The sequence below is a fragment of the Nipponia nippon genome, unplaced genomic scaffold (genome assembly GCF_047370975.1).
Source record: "Nipponia nippon isolate SJK-2023a ecotype South Korea unplaced genomic scaffold, ASM4737097v1 scaffold_8, whole genome shotgun sequence".
Taxonomy (NCBI): Eukaryota; Metazoa; Chordata; class Aves; order Pelecaniformes; family Threskiornithidae; genus Nipponia; species Nipponia nippon.
The window spans coordinates 47,697,787-47,717,542 of NW_028262402.1; the positions used below are offsets into that span (position 1 = coordinate 47,697,787).

The 19,756-nt window shown below is 44.5% G+C and overlaps 1 protein-coding gene across 3 annotated transcripts in view; it reads right to left on the minus strand.

Moving 5' to 3' along the window:
- The window catches only part of DMRT1 (doublesex and mab-3 related transcription factor 1), a 60,093-nt gene that overhangs the window by 429 nt on the left and 39,908 nt on the right, over positions 1 to 19,756 (minus strand). The window lies entirely within an intron of this gene.

A 19,756-nucleotide genomic window follows, 5' to 3' on the forward strand; every position in this document is an offset into this window, starting at 1 on the left:
GGTCAAATATTAAAGAATTTAAAACTAATATAGTGCTAGGAACGGTTGCAACATTGCAATTTGCAGTAGATACAAAAACCAAGTAAAAGGGTCTCTGACCTTCCTAACCTTAGATGAGTCGAGATCCACCCCCAACACTCCCTTCCTGCCTACCGTGAATATAATTAAGGGGAAGCTGCAGTGGTAATTTCTCTCCTCATTAACTTCCTGATTGGTTTCAGGCTCAGGATTCCGGCGGGCGGCAGTTTGTCACCAATTCCAAATGGCCAATCGTTAATACTAATGTTTGTGTAACTAACTGCCAGCATCTGCCACGGCTCCTTGTACAACAATAATAGTGAAAGGGTAACATTAGTGCTTCCCGTGTTAATTCAGATTCTGTTCATCAATACGAAAATCTATGATGTAATTAGCAAAACGCATCGGTACTTGAGGCAGTCGGAGGGAACTAAATCACAGCGGGAGCCCCATGGGCCCCTGACACCTTAATCATCAATACTTACTACGTCCCGGATTTTACTGTTTAGTGGAGAATATTACCAGGCTCTGATCTTTTAAAAAAGAATATTGTTTACAACCACTGCTTGGTTTTTTAGAAGTCATGATGAATCTAGTACAACTGCGCAAGAACAAGGGATAGGGAGCTGAGGCTTAACCTCCGTCCCCAACCAGCACCGCTGCGCCCGAGCGAGCAGCTCCACCGCGCCTGAGCCCTGGGTGCCTGCAGTCTCCGGGGGCTTCCAGCAACTCTGAAGTTCAATGAGAAAGAAAAGGTCAGGCTTGACTTTCACAGCCATGCAAATCCAACGGGGTTCAAGGAAAGTAAACAGCAGCCACCTGGGTTTACCCCATCACTGGGAAAAGGAGAAACACTCCTTTAACAGAACACCAGCATCCCACTTCTGAGGTATCCTGTATTTCTGCAGTAACTTCCATTTGCAGCTCAGCTTCCTGATTTGTCCTTATTTTAAACACAACGGTGGTTACCAAGTGACAGAAAAGACATTATGGAGTTGAGGTCTCATGTATCATTTTCATCTGCTTTTCCTGTGACTAGATAAAATGGCAATTTCTGTTACTTTCAGGGAGTTTTGCCCAGTTTTGACACCGCAGATCCTGGCTCCTTGATTTCATGCAAGTCTCTCCTTTGATGCAAGTAAGGGACAAACAAGTAAGGCTCTAACATCACCCTGCCAAAGCAGACTCTACTATTGTCTTTCAGATCTGACATAAAACTTTTTTTTAACTTGATGAATGGGATATTAACCCCATACTACATTTTCTCCTAGCTAAAAGACAAAGAACAGAATGCAGTGCTTAGATATGATGGAGTGACAAAATTGTCAAGGCAATTTCCAACAGTTTTTAGACATCCCACGAATGCTAATGGTTTAATGACACAGAAAGAGCAATCTGGGTCTGGAGAATCATATATTCCTCTGCTATGTGGTCAAATCCACAAAGCAGCCAAACAGGCCTCCAGCATCTCCGGGCCTGAATAACCATTGGCCCGCTGCAGGAGGGCACTGATGTGCACCTAGAGCAGGCCAGAATAGCACTTAGGTAACCTGCAGTTGGGAACAACTTTGTAGATTTTTTAACTTTTTCTAGCCCACCAATCCTGAAACCCAGAAGCGCTGCAGGACCAGAAACGCTCCTGGCAGGGTGCAAGAGCCAAGCTCTCCTCTGCCATGAGAACATACCAGGCGATGCCTGATGCTGTGTTTCCTACCTCCCCTTTTCAGTGTGTAAGTGGGGTTGACAGTGGAGTCCAAGGAGAAGTCACATCTCCTCAGTGTCCGGATGAGGACGCAACTTGTCCTTCCACTTCACTTCCTCTGCTAAGTCTGTGCTTGAGATTTCATCAGGGCCTACAAGCTCCTAGGACTTGAACCAGGCACAAACATGCAGGTTAGGGAAAATGAGCGGAGGAGGAGAGGAACATTTCTGCTCCTCTGGAAGGGAATCTGGCTCACCTGGTGAGACAGGCTCACAGCACAAACACACTCACTGGGTGGCCCAGTCTGCACCGCTCTCCTGGGATTGGAAGCACACACCATGCATTATTTCAGGTGAGTACCTCACTGGAGTGGTTCATGCTTTAACTACAACAAAATGACCGAACAGAGATGCTCTGCAGGTCCACACCCCAATGTCAAAGGGGAAATCACCTACAGAAACTGCAGCGATCGGCACCTCTCCTGATGTGTGCTAGAGACTGCCTCCCCAAAGGTCATTCAGGGGCTTAGCTGAACAACAGGAGCTTTGGTTGGATCTGGCCATGTCTGGCATCAGGAATCACTCTTCTCCACGAGGTACCCTACATTACGTAGTAAACAAACAGTCGTGTGGTTTCAACAGGGCTGGCTGACTCAAGGACTGAGCTCTCTGACTCTGAAACCTCGTTCTGCCCTGGTCTAGCAAAGCCCAATGTGTTAAGATTTAGGACGTGCTGTAAGGAATCTCTGTGTTCCCAGGCTCTGGGGCAGAAGTATGAAGGAAGCGATTGCGGTTAGAAGGGGACAATTTTTTGTTTACTCCTGAGTAGCCAAATGGGCAAAAGGCTTATTTATTTTAAAGGGTTTGTTAATATTTTTAGTGTGCATGTGCCTGGAGTGATGGAAAGGTCCATTTTTAAATACTGAGATCTATAAATCTCTGTGACAAACTTACAGAAAGTTTTTTTTCTAAATGGAAAGAAACCAACAGAAAAGCCACCCAACATGCTACAGCGCGGATGTTGCAACCCTACCACAGTAAAACTGCCACTTCATTTTTATGATCTATTTCTCCAGCAACTCTACACTAATTTATTATAAGCCTGGGGAATGACACAACTTTTTTGGTAGACAGACACCCACATCTGTTCCTTATCACCTCAAGCAGTGGCTCCTAAGCCTTCTGGACCAGTGGAGCTCCACCAACCTTCCAGCTTTTCTCATGGGGCATCAGACATCCCAACCAAACTTCAAATGGAAAGTGTCATTACCTGGGCACAGTTCCAGTCACCAACTGGTTGGTCTCACAAACCGGCTCAGGGTCTGAAGCACTGATCTAAATAACATGGGTTGCTTTTGCACTGACTTCCAAACGGATCACGGTTTTGACGGTTAGGCAGTTTGGGCTATAGATGCTGGTCTCTGTGCACAGGGGTATGTAACTACAGCCACATAGATTTTAAAAACAACCTGGCACTCTTGACATATTATCTCTAGCTGATGAAAGTGCTACTCCTCTATCCAAACCCGTACTCCTTACTCGGATAGACTTCCACTTCAAGCCAGCAGCAGTGGGTAGGTGCAACGCTGGTAATAAGAGCAAGATACTCGGTCTGGGACTTGTAGCTATAAAAAGGCAGCAAAAAGGAAATTAGCAATTCTGTTCCAGTGTTTTAATCACACAGCAGTAAAATGTAGAAGTTCCAAGTTCAAAGAAACAAAACCCATGTTCTTTTTGATTTAAGTCTATGAGTTTCATCTGTTTGAGGTTTGCGGCTGATCCTCCCACTGTTGTTACACAGTCCTTATCTGTGTAAATAACAGTACCAGAATTGGGTCGGTGACAGTTTTTAAAGACCGTTCCTTGATCTAATTACCTTTTACCCTTGGGAAAGCACCCGAATACTTTTGAGCCATAAGAATCTGAAAAATTTTTGGCTACTATCACACAGAAAAAGACGCGAGAAGGGATTCTAACCATAAACACAAAACCTTACATCTTCTGACACTGGAAACCGCATTGACTTTTAACATGAGTGATCCCTGGAATTCAGTGGACTGAAAAGAATAATATACTTCCAGTGATGTGAGAAAGCAGAAGGATATTCATGCTTGAAAAGTAAATATTTTCCCGAGTTTACATTTAAAAAACTATTAAACTCTCAATAAGGAGCTATTTTGAAAGATTTACAGTTGAGAGGTACAATCCATTTTTTAAAACTCTTTCACCTTCTTTTTCAGGGAGAAGGAAAATAAGTAAGCATGCCAGTCCCACATGCTGCTAGGGCCCACGCACTTCTCCCCAGCGTGCACACACAGGCACGCGAGCACAGCCACGCGTGCCGGATGATGGGAAGCAGAACCAGACTGCCACTGGCAGCTCAAGGGCACCGGAGCATCACTAAGGCCTCCGTTTTCAGCGTGAGGGTGGACAGGAGCTGCTCTTCATGGTACCCTCTCCCCTGCAGACAAAGCATTTTCCTTTTGCAAATACCACTGGAAGTGGATGCTGTCTAAGCAAGCAGCAGCTTCCAGGGTCCACAGATCCTATACAAAGTGTCTCGAAAAACAACCAGGCCTGAGAAATAGGTGGCAGTCAAGCCAAGAAGCAAGCGATGCTACCCAGGCGAAGAGTGGAACAGGACAGTCCTCTCCCCAGGTCACCATCTCAAGGACTGGCACCCATCTTCTCGGTGCTGCTATCGGACATAGTGGGGTAACCAGCAATGCTCTGGAGATAGGCTGGTTTGGTGGCCTGGAAATACCATGGGTCGTATTCGGTTTGGTAACACTGCCCTGTTTCCACCCTAGTCGATGGTGCCCTGCCACTCCACTGCTCAGATTGACCCCGGAGGGCTGGCTCTACCACTCACCGCCAGCAAACAGCCTGCCAAGCTACAGCAACTACCAGAACACACATGGCAACTGGCTGACAAAAACATTAGGTCAAAAACCCAAACCAAATCAACCAAACAAAAAACCCCAGTTACTGCTGCAAAACCAGGCACTCAGAATCAGAGAACCATCAGAATCTTCTCAGCCGATGGCTCAGCAACTGAGAAAACAACACACAAAAAAAGAGTGAGAGAAAAACACAATTTTCCTATTGTGGAGAAAGCATCAGTGTGGCAACAAGAGTGTCAGGGTCTGTCCTGACTTTCCTGTAGATTATCACAAGACGGGCAAGATGAAATCTTGATGCAAACACATGCAGAAAGGCCCAGTTAAGTTATTCTAAGCAATCTCCATTCAGCTGCCTTTCACCTTTGGATTGCTTAACCCTATGTTCCCAAATGCTCAACTCTTTAAGCACAGAGTTAATTTACAAAAGGTCAAAAAGAAAATCTCTCTCTACTGAATCTCTCATGCAATTCAGTCCTGTGTGAATGCACTATTTGAAAAGATGAAGGACTACTGACTTATACTAGGGTGAAGACACCAGCATTAGTGGCAGGCTGTTCTTCATAAACCAGCCATGCAAAGGCACCAGTCTCATACTCTGCTGTTCTGCTCTGTGCAGACCTAAGACACCAGCAGTCACAAGGCTATGGCTCAATGGGCTCCTGTTAGAAGGCCACAGAGAAGCAGCAAAACCTTGAGAAAATTAAGAGATAAATTTTCATCAGCTGTGTTTTCAAGATTTCCTTTGAAGACAAAGATTAGTATTTTGTAAAGCTGCAGTAACTCGTGTTTCTGAAGGATGTTCACACTTGAATCCCCAACTAACCTATAAAAACATTGCTGTCTCCTTCCTCATCTCTCTTGCTCAGGATAAATGTTGGGATGAAATGATTCCTACTGACTGAGAATTCCTGCCAACATCTGCAAGTGCATAAATGTGCTAAAAATGTTCTGTGCTGACTGTCCTTCTCCTCCCATCCCTCAGGCCTCATCACAGACCTGGACCAGGTGATGGCTCCCATGGGGACAAATTCTGGAAGCCCACCTGAAGCCAAGGGTTTCTGCTCGCTGCAGCTGGTCACCACAACGTAGCACAGGTGCAGCCTTCTTAGAAGCAGTGTTTTGCACAGCAGAGAGTAAGATGAGACATTAGTCTAACAGGAGGCTGATACCAAATAGTTACAAGGGACTAATGAAACTCAGCTATGGATCTGCCTCAAAACTGAAACCCATGTATTACATACACCAGCTGAAATGTCTTTGCGATTTTTGCTTTTATCAATATGTTGTGGACTGTTCTGTGCTGACTGTAACACGGACCAACTTAGAAGAAAATGGGAGCGATGTTCCTTTTCTGCTTTGCATGTTATTAACACAAGGGCAACCAGTCCAGTTCTAGAAATGTATGTCCGTGGATATTTTCCTGCTGACAAGAAGTTTCAAGAGCAACAAGCAGAGCTGCTTTTTGATGCAAAAAATAAAAAACAAGCCTAAGGATCCGGAACCGAAAACACGTCCCATCTGTGTGTTTTAACACAGATATACTATTTCACAGTAGAGCCCTTTGCCCCTTCTCCAACACCTACCCTTCTCACTAACATTTCAAGCAATTAGGATTATCTTGGATGCCCACAGTAGGGCACATTCATCGTGTATTTTCAAATAGCATTAATTCTTGGCATGAGGAACTTGGGATAAAAGGTAAAGATCTGAATGGAGATCTTTATTCAGCATGCTTTACCACAGATTATCTCATTCTTTTCCAGTTCATGCTTGTACTTTTAGCAACTAAGAAGGGAGAGCTGTAACTGATGTAATTAGAAACCAGAAGCTGAAGACAATATCCTCCTGTTGACTCCCTCACCTCTGGCTTTAAATTCTCTTACAATAACATGTGAAACAATCAAACAAGGCTTTCCACTTCTCACTCACCACCAGTTAGACAGGGAGGACACAAAGACGATATTCAGGAAACACAGGCTTTTTTTCGGAGACTCCAAAACCTACCTTGGACATTACAAAGCAACCACGCTACATGCTTGCATACACGATCTGGAGCAGAGCAGTACTGATGGACCAACACTCTCTGCTATCACCAGTGTTACATTCTGTGGCTAACTTGATGTCACCAAGCCACTGCTGCAGGCTAGAAAAGGCAGAGGGTGAACCGTCTCGGAAAAACTTCAGGAGGATCAGGTGTGCTGAGAGGAGTACCCTTACTTTGAACGACTGAAAGGCAACAGGCAGAATTCAGCTGGTAAAAGCTTGCTTTTGGGTTGGCAGAAGTGAATGGTCACTCACCCCTTGTGCAAGGTACTCACCAACAATGGTCACTGCCCAAGCCAGGTCTGAGCACAGTATACATCAGTGCAACTCCACAGAAAGCTCCCCAGTTTATACTCCACTGCCAGGAACCCTGATGGTTAGTTCTCTCAATAAGGAGACATGATTCTAATGGTTTCACACAGACATTTCTGTTTTGGAAGACATGAAGCAAAACGTTCTTCAGGGACAGGACATCTCAATGTAAAGCAGACATTTCTCACTGTGGGGTAACAAGGTAAAACGTGCACTTCTGCAGGTTTTTTTGGGTCACCTGTAAGTGTAAACATTCTGTAGGATTACACAAGAAGCATGACGACCTCTGCATCACAAAAGAGGTGAGATGAGGTCACAGATTTGAGGTATTTTTAACCTAGTAGTAACACTACAAAGAAAAGGCATCACGATAAAATACCAAAGGCATCTCCCTCTTCCTTCCCTACCATTCTCCAGTGACTTATTTAAACCCTGCGTCGTCCTGTGCACACATTTGCACAGCAACAGGGGGAATGACACTGGAGAACCCATTCTGCTGCTGAACATGCAGCCCCTTCGGTTTTGTACTGCCAGTACTGGAAAGATGCGCATGCCTCTCTTTCAGGTTGACTCTGTGTTATGACTACCAGCAGACCTACTTTTGGAGAGCCCTACTTCCCTCAGAGAGATTCATAGTCCACCATGGCAGGGCAGACCCAATGGTTCGCATGGCTGTGCTCTAAACCAGAGGCCAACAAAAAGACAATGCTTTTTAAAAAAAAAAAAACCAAACCAACAAAACATTTCAAGATCCAAGATTAGAGAGCAGCCACAGAAACATATGAGGAGGCATCGATTTCCAGGAAAGGCATATAAAAAAGTGGCTATGAGGGATGGGGGTATTTGGAGATCTGCCACCAGCTGAAGAACAGCAAAGAATCTCAGGGGAATGAAGCGATTTGCTTCATCACGTAACAAGGCTGTGACAAAGCTGGGACCTTTCATCTCTTTATTCCTGGAGGTCAGATACTACTTCTCTATTCCACACACAACACTGGAGACTGATTCTCCATCAAAAAAAAGATGTCTCTGGTGTGTTGTACTCGGAAGACTGGCAAAAGACACAGGCAGTTCTGAGAAAAAAATTACTTCGAATCCACTTTTTGGACTGTTTTTCTTATTCCTATAGTAATTAAAAACTGTTGAAACAACAAGATTATAACACACACACGTCAATCATTTTTCATGATAAATATCTAATTATCTTGCCAGCTGCTCGTGTGCATGCCCAAACGTCTATTCTGGGCATCTTATCCTGCCAGGACTGGTTTTGCACAAAATTGCTGTGCTATGGGGCCAGGAGGCTTGCAACTCCCTAGGCTCTCCCATTGCTGGCTGCAGCAGCAAGGCAGGGATCTTGGCGCCCCACACCCTGCTCCTGTGCGGCTACCTTCAAAGTCAGATCCATGAAATGAACTGTGTTTTTTGAAACAGAAGTCTTTTTTTTTTCCCTGTGAAAAAGAAAATAAACCATTCCACAGTTCTAGGTCAAGAAGAAGCCACACACCCATGTGAACAGACGGCAACCTCCAGTGGCAAGGCAAAACCAGCAACAGACTGCCTGCAACTCCAAATCTAGGGACAGGAATCACAGAATCATAAAATCATGGAATAGGCTGGGTTGGAAGGGACCTTTAAAGGTCATGTAGTCTGACCCCTCTGAAATGAGCAGGGACATCTTCGACTCGATCAGGTTGATCAGAGCCCAGTCCAACCTGATCTTGAATGTTTCCAGGGATGGGGCATCTACAAGCTCTCTGGGCAACTTGTTCCAGTGTTTGACCACTCTCATCATAAAAAATGTCTTCCTCATATCGAGTTTGAATCTACCCTCCTTTAGTTTAAAACCATTGCCCCTTGTCCTGTTGCTACAGGTCCTACTAAAAAGTCTGTCCCCGTCTTTCTTATAAGCCCCCTTTAAGTATTGAAAGGCCACAATAAGGTCTCCATGGAGCCTTCTTGTCTCCAGGCTGAACAAATGGACTCACCATCCATGTGAGCCTGTTGAGGAAAGAAGGCAGGTGTCCAGCTGAACTCTCCACTTGTCCTGCTGTGAGTTCACAGAAATGTGATTTCAGCAAAACCAACCAGTGGGCTGGATCTTTTCCAAAGCAAAAGTTTTTATCAGAACAATTTCCAGCCAGCTCTAAAGAGGAGAACACGGTGTCATCTCTCTGCACCCTGCAGTCCTCTCAGGAATAGTTTGGGGACCTCATGCAAATTTCATGGAGACTGCTTACTGTCCATCTCCTTTGGGGTCTGCATCTTCTCCACTGATGATGCAGGCTTTTCCACACATCCCCACCACCACCTAACCCACCGATAGTGCCACACAGGCGACTGAAACGGACACCCCCAGCCGCCGTTAACTAGTGGCAATGTAGTCGCGTACGCTTATCACGGCTGTTGCGCGGCAGCACGTGAGAACGAATGGACGAAGGGCTGCCCACTGCTTCTGTGGGGGGTGCCTGCTGACACTGCCGGGTGCAGACAGACAGACACGGGGGCTGCTCCCTGTTTTGAGGAAAGACCACACACGCTACATCTAACTCCTACAGGAGACAGCTAGTGGCTCCCAACTCCTCATCTGCTTCTGGGCGTCACTACAATACGGTTGCCTTTGTTTTGCTTGGTATATATATTTAAAACCTGTCTAAACAAGAAGTTCCTTGTGAATAACCACCTCTAAAAGCATCGATCGTCCTACCTAGAAAATGCATTGCCATTTGCAATAGCTGTGGCAAGAAAATGTTTTTTGAAAAGCAATGGTAATTTTAAAGGAAAGAGTGCACTCACGGTTCAGGATAGTGGCACGAGGTTTCTCCCTTGTGTAGCTATACTAAAGGAAGGAAATAGGATCCTAAGAGCTTTAATAATCATGTATAACTTTTTGGTGTTCAGCACAGAAATCCAAACATAACACTATTTTGGCTGAATGTCTCTCCATTCTTGGGTCAGAAAGGTTGTTAATCTTCACTACCATATCAGGAAAAAAAGGAGGATATCACGGCTTGCGCAACACCAGGACCAGCCATATAAATGTAAATGTTAATTCTGGCTACTGCTCTTTACATTTTTATTGTTGACAAAGAGTAACCAAATAGCTAATAATGATGGCCTCAGCTCTTTCAGGTTTAATGACACTCTTAATTTTAGAAAATACTGGCTCAGTGCAGAAGTGCCATATTATACAGCTTAAAAGATTTTTTTGGACATGATTTGCAAGCTTTTGGAAATCAAGAGTTTACTAAACAATCAGAGAAAATGCTAAGTCTAAGGGAAGTGATCTGTTACGGTAGATACAATAGATTTTTCCCCTGCAAAGAATAGATTTTTTTTTTTTTTAATGCTCTTACAATGCAAGCTTCTCTGCTAGGAAGGGAGAAAACAAGCACTCACAACTCATACCACACTGGTGAAAGCAGCAGGAGGTTTGTCACTGACTTCAGCATGAGCAAGACTGTACTCACCAACAACTGTGCTCAAAATTGAACACGAAGGAAGACAGAAGAAGCCTTATCATTTACAGCTTACAATTTAAGTGAATCTGCAGTTTAAAAACCCCAGAAGGCTTTAAAGTGACTTAATATTACCATGGCATTACCATTTTTAATATTAACTTTAATTTGGGAGCAAGTCAAGCAGATTTGCAGCAAAATGGTTCAACAAGTATGGATAAAATATGCAGCAGAAGATGGGTATATGCATGAACAGAGTAAAAATGTTGCTACTTATTTTAAAGTGAGATTTATGCACTCCAAAGTTTAGGAACCTCGCTGCAATAAGTCACAATACTTGAGAAAATAGGGACAAAAACTGAACACAAAACATTTTTGAGGTAGTCAAATAAGTTAAATGAAGTTTCACACAACATTAGGCCTAAGACAGACCCGCTGCGTTATATTTATATTTATTTCCAGGAACACAATAGCAGTATTAAATGCAGACTGTGAAATGCTGGTGCGGCAGGGAGGCTGGTCCTGCTCGGAGGTGAAGGGCCAGCCTCCGCCTGACTGTGTGCCATCAGCTGGAGGGCATGGGCTGCGCCTAACCATGCTGCTGGTGCTGTCAGCGGCACCTCCCCAGGCCCAAGATGTCCGGCTGACTTCCTACAGCCGTGGCGATGCAGACCTGGTTGGACGGTCAACCCACCAGTGTTCAGCACTTTCTTCAGGATCCTGACAGCAGCAGCCTTGCTAGGAAGGGCCAAGCTCCCCCTGAGATCACAGGTAATGGTCTACAAGCTGTGGGTCGATAGGGCCTAAAAACCTTGGTCGTTTCAGTTTCCTACAAGAGCCCTAGGTCACTTCAGTGCTCTTGTGCCATCCTTCCTTACTAAAGTCACTGGAATGGGCTCAAGTGTATCTAACCACTTTTCAACATGTGTTTCCTTTTCCTTTGCTTGCTACGGTCTGAAGTCAGGAAGGTGAACCTTAGATCATGTTTAAGCGACAGAAAAGTTCTTACATAAATAAATAGAGGATCAGAATTTTATTATTGTCATCTGTGGTAGAGAAAATTTTAAGACAGGTTCCTTGGGTCTAGTGGGCTGATCCAGACACTGGTGGCTGTGTCGAAGACTGCCTGCTTTGAGGAGGACCACTCCAATGCTGCCCCTCAGTTAATTTCAACAGCGCTGAATGCAACTCTGGTCAATACAAAACTGATTCAATGCTGTAAGGGCAAGGCAGGGAGAAGAGAAGGGAAACAAAAAGCAGAGCTCATCCTCTGCTGTATCATACAGCCCTGCTGCAACCCACCGCCAAGACGGGGCGGTGAAGCGGGGAGAGGGCAGGGGCTGCAGGAGCTTACACCACGCGGAATAACCGAGTGCCTGGGGCTGTTCAGGGTCAAGGCAGGCTTCTTCCCTCTCTTGGAGGATGGGGCAGGCAGGCACCTCTGTCTCCCTCCGCATGTGTAGCTGACAGGCACAGCAGATGAATGCAGCAAGAAAAGCAGATGAAGTGATCCAAGCTGGCCAGTCAGAGGTACAGAGGTCAGCCCCACGGCTGAGAAGGGGTAATTACTTTCAAACTAGGTGCCAACCCACATTTCTCTCTCCTCACTCCTTTCTAACTACAGTTTAGGCAGCTACAGCTTCATTTGGGTTAGTCCCTGCAGAAGTATCCACCTAACAGGAATACAGCAGACCCCTCTCAACAAGCCAGTCTTGTCTCACTCCAATGTAGACTCTGTTTGCACAAACCCAAGTGTAGCATGGAAACACTTGTGACTCAGGGAGGAGTAGGGGCAAGATGTGTTTGACACAGCTGATAGAGACAGCTTTATGAACTAGACACTCATACGTATCTGAGAAAGGGGACAGCAAAAACTGAGATGAGCAAAGTTTTGATTTAGAGTATTTAGGAAGTTTTAAACTGTAATTAAGGCTACACAGCTAGCTCAAAGCTGGCTCAGATGGGAATTTATCAAAATGTGGTTTATATAACCAAAAGCCAATACAAAAACCTGCTAAAAAAATCTAGTGCAGTTGTTTCAGGGTGGGAAAATAAAACATTCCTTGCAGTGTCTGCAACTGCTCTGAGACAGAACTTGAAAGGGAAAATGATTTATAAATGAACAGCAGAGAGAGCTCATTGATTTTTCGTTTTCTTTCATGTCCTGAAAGGAAACAGAACTAGTGACAAACTGGACTAAAAACATTCTTTTACTTTCAGCAGTCTAAGACATGATTAGTGCCATGCTTGGGGTAAATAAACATGCTACCCACAGCATTTGGGGTGTGATTCAGACCTTACGCAAACCTTCTACTTGTGAAACTTAACTGATTTAGCTGATACTGTGAGACAAACATCAGGCACAGAGCTTTAAAACTGGCATTGTAAAATTATTAAAAAGCAGGAAATAAATGCAAAGATGTTAAATGCCAGTCTTAAAGAAGAAACAAAATCACAATTGTTTGGTTTATTTCAAAATGAACTACAGGTGTCCTACATGGTTAACTTGGCTCCTGCTCTTTCCGGATCACATATTAAAAAGAATCCCAACAAATGAAGTGTTCATTTCTGAAGATACTTCAAAATGAATCTCCAGATCTTCTCAGACTTTTAAGACAAGCGTATTTCAAAAATAAATGTGTGTGTGTGTCCCCCTCCCAGTTCCTCTCAAACACTTCTCAAGTGAGCCGTAGCGCCCGCATCTGTGCTCAGATGCTTTCTGCTTTTCTGGCATCTCGTCCGGCCTGCAGGTGCCAAGCAGGGCGGACCCTGTTGCAGCAGAGGTGGGGTACATGGCAGAGAAATGCCGGGGAGCTGCTGGCACGTCCCTCGGGGCCACGCCGCCGTGCACGTGCTGTGACGCCACAGGAACACGCGCTGCAAGCGGGAGCTGCGCCAGCGCAAGGCGGCGTCACCGCACGCATCAGCGGGCAACCGCCCCGGCGAACTCTACCAACCAAGCGGCATCCAGTCTCCCTACAACACCAACCAACGGCACTAAAGGTTAATGAAAATGCTGACGCCCTCCTAATTACAGAGGGGAGAGTGGAGTCCCCCTCCTGTTCTGATTATGCACAATGAGCATGAATATGCATTCGTACCATGATCTTCTTTACACGTGTGGAAGCACCGAGGGGAAGCAAATACTTTCATAGCATGCAAAACAAGTTCACTGGCTTTGCACCAGCGTAGCAAGACAAGTCTGGTATTTTTCCATTTTTCAAGTGAAAAAACACTTCGTCTAAATAGTTCTTTGTGTGTTCTCGGTACGGTAGACTAACAAAATGTCACTTACAAGCAGAAAGCAGCTAAACCACTTCCATGTCTGATGTACTTCAACAGGTTTGGAAGAAACGAAATATAATTTATTATAGCCTATTTAGCTCTGCAACAATTGCCCTTCAAAACCCGAAGGGGAACAATGTAATTGAACGTACATGCCTTCTTCCTTGCAGAAACCTCAAACAGCCTCAGGCAAGAGCTAATACAGATGTAGTACAAGGCATTAAAAGAGTGCTGGATGCTGTAGCTAGCAATTATCCTGTTATTTAACCAAATCTATCGCTCATCAGGAAAGCGTTTAGTGCAGTAGTCGGAGCGAGACAGGCTGACACGGAGCACAGCTACTTAACTGTCCCCTCCAGCGATTACACTTTCTCAGCCTGAGAGTCATGTCAAATTAAACAACTACACATTGACTTTTCACTTCTATAAACATTAAGGTATGATTGACAACTCCTGGATGCTATAAGACAGTCATTATAATCAGCCAACATACTGTTAGCTGATTTGCGGTGTGGTTTTTTTCCCCTATTCTGAGCAATTTCCTCCTGGACTATTTTTACAGTGCTCTGTAGACATGTTAGCTTTGATTCCTGGCAGGGTCACTGTAACAAAATGCCAGCCCCACCTTTGTATGTGTGTGGGAAAGCAACATAAAATTAAGTGATGTAACTTGGCATACAAGATGATTTTTTTTTTCTTGGTCCAGGCTAGCACTTTACCCATTTAACTCAAATTTGGAGATGTCTGAACAGCAACAACTGGATGCTAGCACTGCACTAAATACTGTTAATGTGGCACCTTTCTGGAGCATTTTTCCCAAGTCCTGCCCTAACATTGGGAATTCTCTTTCAATCTACATAGGGCAGACACTGCAAGAGGAATGAGTCACCTGCAAGAATGGGAAATTAAATTACAAGCTCTACCATAGTGTTCCGAGTATGTATTCGTAAAGACCTCAAGCTTTGTAAGGCTATTACAGCATCCCTATGTTAAGGCACCGCTTACTATATATATCTGAAGACTGCAGCTTAGTAAAGTTACTAGAAACCGAACAGGTACATAAAGCAGTCGAGGTTGTGAAGAAATATGTCCCTTCTTTGATTTTATATGCAACATTCTGTGGCCTGAAACCACTACATTATAAGTGACAGCTTTACTCTCCACCCCTCTAATTCAAGCCACAAGAGTAACATAAAAGATGTCCGAACTATCCCCTCTCAAAATAAAAGGAGAAAGTAAAAAAAAATTTCATAAATAATGCCTAACTTCTACCCTCTCACTCCCCCATCATCCCTAAGAAACCTCACTGGATCCTTTAAAGCCTCTGGTAAAGAAGCAGGTGTGATTAATGCTATATCATTAAGCTAATTCTGAATACAAACAAGTCTACAATGCTATTGGTATGCCTGGAAGCCTCTGTATTTACATGATTAGTGGATCTGAAGCTTTACCTTCATACTGCCTGCGCAGACTGAAAGGTAAACTTTACAGTGGCAGTTTTTTTAGGAAAACATAATAAATCAACTAAATAAAATCAGTAACAATAAACACATACGTGGAAACTGTTCTAAGCTAGGAAAGTATGATTTCACTGCAGGATTAGCACTCAAAGCAAAAACAACCACAGGAGCTGAAAACAGCTGAGGAGGACAAATGAAGTATAGTTATCTCTCCCCTCTGGCAGTACCACCTGCAGTCCCACTCCTTTTTCCACTTCTGAACTGTATTTAATGCCAAAGCATGGGTCTCAGAAATCTAAAATTAAATATAACAGTATTTCAAACATCCCATCTCTCCCTCTGGTTGAAAAGGCAGGCAATAATAAAACCAAAAGGCTTCGGTGAAGAGTCCAGAACGTGCCGGCTCTGTTTCAAACACAGAGGACAAAGCAGTCACAGCACTAAAGACAGTGAAATATAACTTAATTTCCAGGTTTTGCAGTATAGCACTGAAATGACAACATCACAGGAAGCACTTAAAAACTTTGCTGGTCTATCACCAATCTTTTCTTTCATTTCTTTTTAATCAGTTAACTGCCACCAAAGTACCTCACTTTCACTAAAGCAAGTCACTGTCCTCGTCTGCAGGCCAACCAACACAGCGTGCTTTGCACTTCATGTGGCTATTACTGTTTAACTCCAGGGATATTTCTCAGACTACCAGATCCCCAACACAGCAGATTTATCTCCAAAGACTCAGCCTCAATTCACTCATGCACAAAACGTCTTGGTTATACTTTTCACCGACTTCCTACTTATGTAATTGGACAAAGACACCTACTATTTTATCTTATTCTCAATGACCTTCTGTCCACACTGCCGTTGAAGGGACTAGAACAAGCAAGGAGAACACCTGTCACTCCAGCACACAGCCAGCTGTACCAGTCACTTTTGTAGTTCCCATATTTTAAGGTTTCTGGGTAAATTTCCCCCAATTCTTCTGCTCAGAGTTGCATCTCCCAAGCTCTGGGAGACATTCACACAAAAAAAAACGCAACAAAAACCCACCCAAACCAAAACCCAGCAATGGGCCTTAGCTCCATTTCAGTGGTTACCAGGCAGCAGCATCACCTCTAGGTCTCAGAAGCAACCTCCTCCAGCTGAGCGGCTGCCGCAGCCCTCCGCCTCGCCGGAGCTCGGCTGCCCGCAGGGTGCACCCACCCACAGCCCCGTTCTCCCAAAGGCAGCGCACCAGCTGGATGGCACACACTCGCCTCACGGGTCCCCTGGCTTTGCTACTGCGAAATTCAACGTTAGCACCTGCTATAGCCACCCTACAAAAAAACCCATTTAACCTAAACCAAAAATCCCTCAGGAAAATTCCCACTCTGTATTTCTACCCAGGAATCATAAAACTACAATATTCAAAGAACTGTATTTTCAACAGTATTTTTTGAAAATAAAAGGCTACTTTGCTGAAAAGCTAACGCTAAAATGCAGCACTTCAACGAAATACTGAAATACTTCTAAGAAATAGCATAAAAATAAGACAGAGTCCCATGAGAGAAATCTGTATTTAACCATACACAGCGTTTGTATACGGAATGTGCGCATAGCATGTGTGTATCCATATATCCATGTATATATATCTCTCTATTGATATAGGCACCCACACACAAGTACAGGTATGTGTAGATTATATATATTATATATATAAAGCTAACTTTCAGTCCTCAGAAAACAAAAGCTATCCCCATATAACAGCCAAATTCCTACATAACTCAATTTCGACATCTCATCTGGTGTGAACTGCACTCATTCCTAGTGTAAACCCCAGCGCGCTCTGCAATGATATACTGTAATGTCACATCGCAATCTGGATTTACTATAAAGGGCTGCTGACGAGTTTCAGAGCAGTAAACATTGCTGCGAGGTGTATTTCACACTGAGCTGGTTTTTATGAAGAACACTTCACCGCCCAGCCACGGCACCCAGATGATGAATGGTGAAAGATGCATGACAAGCTTCATCATTGTTTGTAAATCTTAACTGTTCCTGCTCACTAACTCTGCAGGCAATTTTCAAAGACAGCGGCCGACAGAAGGACAGCACAGCTTTCCTGAAGGTTATTCAACTTGTACTTGGCCTAAGCTATGCCTGCGAGGAGCACTGGAAATAAACTCATTGGTTACACTGAAGCGTAGAATTAAAAACATTTGACAGGCAGGCACGCTAATGGTTGCTAAATTAAGAAAGCCCATTAAGCAGCCTTGGTATCCGCCCCCCACCCTACCCCACAGGGTTACATACATCATGCACAGGCAACACACCCTGGTATTATTTACACGTGCAATATAAATATGCATATTTATAAAACGGACAGAATGAACGATGGGCTGTCTGCTCACACACCGCGATTCCCCTGTATCCTGTGCAGTTACACATACCGCTCGACCGTCCCCCAGCTCCTTTGCCCACTGCTTGTAGGAAAGCCACTTCTGTTCTCTTCTGTCAGAAGTCTACCCTTGTGACAGGGTATAACGCACAGAGAAAGGGGACTACTCACAGCATGCAAGCATGGCAGCGGGGAGAGATACCCTTCTTTGTTTTCCCCGAGATCATCCGGGTGTGGGAACAGCGCCATGGACTGCAACAACCTCTTGCCAAGAGTCACAATTCGGCTCATCGCCTCCCTGCTAGAGGTAAAGCCAGTCTATACTGCTCTACGCTACAGAGCCTTAGAAATACTGCCTTTTTCTTTTCATTTCTCTTTTATTTTCTTTAGAGATCACTAGCAAATTCTTCTTTTGCTAGAGTTTCTCATGATCTGCAAAGGGTTGCTAACGGGAATGCCTTTATAAGCAGAAGAGGCTGCAGAAGCATTAGTTCCGCTGGAGACTCTCACCTGAGCTGCAAAGGTGGTGTGAACTGCGAGATGCTAAGAGGATGCAACTGCACATTCAAGCAAAGCAGAGAACCGAGCAGCACCACTGTTTGTTACAATTACAAATCATGCCTGGGTAAGCACACTGTTATCACCACTGTCCTGACAAGATGTCTTCATTTGTTTTATCACTTTATGGTAAAGTTTGCTTTACTATTAATGATTTCTGTGAATTTTTTAGTGGAAAAAGTTCTGTATCCAGAGGTAATAAAATCAGAGTGTCAAGCCCACACTGGATATAAAAGCGAGCAGCTCAACTGATGGCATGGATGTTTTCAGTGAAGTAGCCAACATCCTTTAAAGTGTGAGGAAAAAACCCACACAGCCTCACCAGCTATAGGAACATCCTCCGTCCCACACAAAGAGCAGCTCAAACAGGCAGAAAATAAGTCCAGGGTTGCACTGGGTATAAACCATTGGTCTCTGACATGTGGCTCTAAAATGCTCCAAACTCAAGAGGGATTGAGAAGAAACCTCCCTCTGGAAAAAAAGGCAAAAGAAGAGATAGCAATCAAACAGAGCCACTACCTATCCCAGGACAGCCCTCCGGCAGGGGCTGGCAGAGAGATGCTGAGGCCTAGCGCGGGACCCAGCCCCGCCACGCGCGCTTTGCAGCGTGCTGCCAAGGGGGCATCACTCGCCGCGGCGCCTGCTCCCTGCTGCACCCTCAGCGAGGGCCAGCAGGAGTGAAGGGCACATGTCAAAACCCGCTGTTTTCAGATGGGCGTTGATGGGACACTGGGTTTTTCTTTTCACAGAAGAAAACTAAGAAGAGATTTTGGCAGTAGACTTAACTTTATTGCCTTGGATCCACACCTGCCATGGCCCACTGTATCGCCGATTTGATTTTCCTCAGAATAGAAGGACTTCCCTTAAATCCCTGTTTCACCTAACCAAAGCCTGCAAGCCTGAAACACAGCCTGGAATTTTAAAAACGCTGCACCCTTTGATACACACAAAATATTATAGTGTGGATAAATACATGCCATGATAAAAAACTTTCTTCCACTGCTCAGCAACCGTCTGGGCTGATCTCCTTCTGGGTGGATGTGGTTTTGCTGGTGTTGGTGGATGGGGTCCCACCAGCATCTCCCGAGGCTTCAGGCTGTCCCACTCCCTCTTGCCAGGATGTCGACAAACAAAAGCATTCACAAGTAGTTTCCATGAGAGCCTACCATTCCTCCTAGAGGATGCTAAAGCCTCACTCCAAAAATATTTGCATTTCTACAAATGCAGGCTTGGGGGAAAACCAGCAAAAATACAGCTTGTTCAGCTCCTGCGGCAGGACCAGCAGCTTCCCCCAGAGCAAACTGCAAGGGCTCATCAGCCACCCTGGCATGAATCAGCACAACTCATGAATCAAATCCATAATTCTGCAGTGGCCCAATGACAAGTTGCTTTGCTGCACATATCATTTTATTTCTGTGTGCTTTTGAGTGAGCGTAACACAAAGGTTGCATATAGAGAAGAAACTACGAAAATAAGCCTTTTAATCAGGAATAAACTGAAGCAAAATGGGATGTAAGCAAATGCTTGCATTCATTTCTTTTCAGGAATTCCCTTCTCTATCAATCAGACCTTATAAAGCTATTTTAATATGGGTCAAATCTTCACCAATCCAACCTCATTTAGAGAGACCAGTAATTTACAAAA